We start from the raw sequence: 4,862 nt of genomic DNA, 5'->3' as shown, positions 1-4,862 counted from the left end.
TTTATCTCTTGCCTATACCTATACATGCTTCTGTCTACTCTAGATTGGGAGGCAGCATTGAGGTTGTGATAGCAGGGGTGAGGAGGCCTTCTGGAGGTATATTGCATGGCCCATTAGTGCTTTACTGCACCCTGATTGACTCACCCCCTCCCAGTGACCCCTCTGTGGGGGGTGCTCCATTGTCCATAGATTGGCTTTGTGTCTCCACTCCAAACCCCCTCCATTCTCACAAATGTATTTTTGTTTGTTTGTTTACTGTTTGTTGTTAATCTTCTGATGCCTGTTGCCCAGTCTCAACACTTGACAATCCTACCAGCTTGTGTGCTTCTTCCATGTGGGCTTGTTGATTCACTGTTGGATGGCCACTTGTTTAACTTCAAGCCTTTAAGACCCCAGACACTATATTTTTTAATAGCCGGGCACCATCCTCTGCAAGGGCATAAACATGTAGTATTTCATCAAAAGTCTAATGAGTTTTTTTAATGACTAAATAAATATTACAAGCATAGTCTAATTTTCTATATCTATGGATAGAATGAACATCACTATGGGCACAGCGTATACGCTATTACACAGATAAACTAAAAAAGAGTAAGGGGTAGACGTTTCTAATTTCCACTTTGGGCAGGTGATCAGCCACTCACCTTAGAGAGAACCCTGATTACCAGCATAATTTTAACAACTTGTTTGCTGAACTCAATCAAAAATTAGGTGTCTGTTCTGTGGAAGCGGTGTGAATCAACTGAATCCATCCCTTTGCAACCCCGTTAAGGCCTTCTATTGTGTAGACTAGACTTGAATCTAAGTAAATTAAAACAAAGAATTCCAGAAACATCATACCGATTCTTTACTCCCTTACACCCTGAACCTCTACCCCTATGCCTTATGTACGATTTGTGTTGAGGACGAAGCACGTGAGAGAGAACAGAGGTTGGCAAGAATCGTTTGTGCTCTCATACTGTTGTCGATGTGCAGGAAGGCCTTGCTCTTCTCAGCACTCCAGATGCATCTAAAAGGGGAGATCTAGAGAAAGAGACCACAGGACACCCTAAATGCACTCGGATTTATTTAGAAAGCCAGACCCTAATCTTGTTAAATAAAATGTCTTGGTCTTTGACCTTGGTCTTCCCTTGGGGATGGAGGGTTTAATATAGCAGACTCATAAATTCTTTGGGCCTATCACAATAATTAAACCTTCGAACTGAGGTTACTATCAACAGCAATATTCATTGTACTTCCGTGTCTAACAGTCTCCTGGTCACTGAACCACTGCTGCCGTGTGTAGGCCCCTCGACACTCTCTTAGCTGCGTATTAAAAAGTGGATCCCCACCGTTTTCACTCTATAATGAGATGATAAGTTAAAAAGAATCTAAAGAAGAAATTTCTGACACCTATTCCTTTATCATTAAATAATAAGACTATGTTTATTGAGATAGTTAACTCCAGTGTGCTTAAGTTTTACATAACATCATGCAGGCAATTTAATTCGGTATTCTATGATAAAAATAGGATCGTTATTTAGTTTGCAGTATCCATGAAAAATCTAGGTTAAACAATTGTGTGCCTTTCCTGAGGAAAATATGAACTAACAAACACAGTGATCATTTAAAGCTCTGGTGGGGAAAGGGTGAGGATTCTGGAGTGGGTTTACCTCGGTCCTTTGCTCCGCACACTGAAGGAGTTCATGCCGAAGCATGTTCGGTAATCCAAGTGAGTGTGTATGAAAGAACGGGAACGTTCCAGGTTTTAGTCTCAAAGGGCACAGGCTATTTCTGGAAAGCGTGCCAAGCCACGTGGAAGCTACGCTGGGGTTCACAACTGGGCACAAAAACTATGTGGAAAAGAACACTCATACGTGAGGAACTGGGGGATCCCGGGAGGCCAGGAGGTCAAGAGACCAAGAGAGCAAGGGAGCAAGAGCCTCAGAGCCCAGGTGCCTGTGGGCCCGGAGTAGGCCCAGAGCAGGCCCTGAGGGACACGCCCCGCCCTCTGACCTGCCACAAGGCCAGAGGGAAAGGGAGAGCTGGCCTAAACTCAAAGGGGGTTTTTAACACCTCTGGCTGGGAAGGGGTAGTTGACCCCATTGACTGAGTTTGAGCCCACCTGTGTGATGTACCTAAGGTGCGTGTGCCCAAGGTGTTGGTTTTGCCTGGGCCTAAGGGGTCCTAGTACGTGCATGCTCAGTTCTGGGTTTCTCCCATAGGTATCTAATGGGATACCTGATTTCTTTCCAACCTCCTCTATGGGGCCGTTGCAGGCATGGGAGGGGCAACCCCCCTTTGGCCCTAAATCTAGATACAGTGAACCCTCGCCACTTCGCGCTTCGACTTCCGCGGCTTCACTCTATCGCGGTTTTTGCGTAACAGCGCATGCTGTCATTACTGCCACTGATTGGCTCATACTGTACACGCTTGATGCCATAAATAATATAATAAATAATAAATGATAATTGTAACGTCCAAAATGGTTTACTGTATTTTCCCTTTTTTGTTTAATAAATTGGGTAATACGAGTGTAATGGTGACTAACGGGTGTTTTTTCATGTCCTCTATGCTCTAACTACGAAAATATTTGATTTACAAATAAGGAATCCTACTTCACGGAATTTCATTTATCACGGTAGGGTCTAGAACCGATTAACCGCGATAAACGAGGGTTCACTGTACTTAACTAAAAGAAATCAACAGGTCTTTTAAACTCAGAGTTGCTGGGTAAATTTGAACTGCCAACCTTTTCGTTAGCAGTTGAGTGCTTCCATTAAGATTACATCCAAGAAAACCCATGTGCCAGTTCTACTCTGTCATATGGAATTACTAAGAGTCAGAATTGGCTAGACAGAGCCTAATAACAAAAAACAAGTTATAGCATGAGCCAGGGCTTTCGTTAATTTAAGTAGAGAATCAATCTATTACCAAGACAGAATAACACAAATGTCCCATAAAGTGAGCCCCCTTATCTTTTCCCAAGCTGTCTGTGGGTGGAAAAGCATTTGGTGATATAGAAAGGTCAAATGCAAATGCAAATAAATAATCGTAAACCAAGAAAAGTGCTTACGTGTTAGAAACTAATGAATACAAGCCCATCACACTCTGACTTACTTTATGTAGTCCTAATACGAAAGAATGTCTTACTTTTTACAAGCTAAGGAAAAAATTTGAATCACAGAAGTCTAACTAGCAGAGAGCAGTTCAGAACAAGGAAGAATCACCTTCTTTCTCAGGTCTTTGAAACTAATGGAGGTAGAGAATGTCTTGAATAACCCAACATAATTGTCCTATAGCGATTGCTTAACCATGTAGATTGCCTGATTGGCTGGGCTCCAGTGAATGCATGCGCACAAACAAAAGAGGCGGTGTGAAAACAGGATAATCATTGATATGTATATTATGGATGTGGAGAAAAGAAAAGCCAAAGTACTGTTCAGAGCAAATAATTAAAGTGTAAGTATGCAATTACATATTATATAAAATCACGTTGAAAAAGACAAAAAAATACAAAAGTTTGAAATTTAGCTCTTTACTATATAAAATTGACATCCTATGCCAAGAGTAAGCTAATGCTGAAATAAAAGTAGATATTTAAAACATAAGCTGATATAAAAGCAACTTAAAGAGGAGAATTAAAAAATTAAGAAAGGATAATTATTGCTATGTTAAACAAACAATGGAAATTATGAAATCCAACCCGAGAGAATGCATTCACGTCATGAAGAGATCAGAAGTGAAAGTTCTTGAAAGTCACTGCCAATACAAAGGCAGTGTGACTCATTTCTGACAAATTGTATAGTATTATTCATACAAGTGAAAGCCAGAACTTGACAGAGCTACTTGTTTGTCTGTATTTGAATGAGCCTAGACAACAATTTGGGCTAGTGAGCCTTTAGCTATAACACATAACAAATTCCAAGTGGCATATTTACCTTTCTTCATACTACATTCCTGATCTCCCTTTTTTTTTTTACAGCAAAGAACTTGTACTTAATTCAGTCAAGGATCAATCAAAGTACAAAACAAAAAATCCCGGGACTAAAACAAACTGACCCTTATTTTTAAAACTTGTTGTTCATACTAATCTTGAATAAGAAATTAATTTGGCTTGAAAAATGTAGTCTTCTAGCTCAGACCAAGCTGCTTAGGAATATTGCACTTAGCAATGACTAATTACTTAAGGAGGATATGTAACAATGTTTATAATTTACAGCCTCAGAAACCCATTTTGTGAACTGAATAATAAACATTGCAAGCATAGTTCCAGCTAATGCTTTATACCTACAGATGAATGAACACTAATACAGAATTACTTAGAATAGTCTGTTGCATGAATGAATATTAAAATACTATCACTCCATCTAACAGTATACAGCATTGGAGTAAGTACAAAAACCTCCAGCTGTAATAATCAGAGGAGAGGTCTTCTCAGAAATACCAGGAAGTGATTAGCTCAAGTGATGTGGAATAATTTCAGTTAGGTTGATCTACAAGTTGCTCTTGAGAACAAATAATGAGTGTTATGGTAATCTCCCCTAACCCTGTTCATCAGAAGAGATACATAGGGCAGAACAGAGAATTTTACTGATTTTCAAAAGTATAACTTTGCACAACCTATTGGGCAAAGCAAGTATCTTTATTAACTAATTTGGTAAGCGATATATTATGCAATATATGGTTAGACTTCTTATCACTGAGAAATTTAAAGCAGAGAAACTAAGAAGTGCTTCACAATATTTAGAACTTAACACTTAGAAATAGACTGCCTGTAAACAATTAATACAGCATGGACTACCAAAGGAAAAGGTCCTCGTAGTGCAGGGAGTAAAGTGGATAAATGAACAAAGACGGCAATGGAAGACATAATCGTAGAT

The sequence above is a fragment of the Echinops telfairi genome, unplaced genomic scaffold (genome assembly GCF_000313985.2).
Source record: "Echinops telfairi isolate 266 unplaced genomic scaffold, ASM31398v2 ScPeMD7_1;HRSCAF=3_0, whole genome shotgun sequence".
Lineage (NCBI taxonomy): Eukaryota > Metazoa > Chordata > Mammalia > Afrosoricida > Tenrecidae > Echinops > Echinops telfairi.
The sequence above is the reverse complement of the archived record's forward strand: the minus strand, read 5'-3'. Positions refer to the sequence as shown.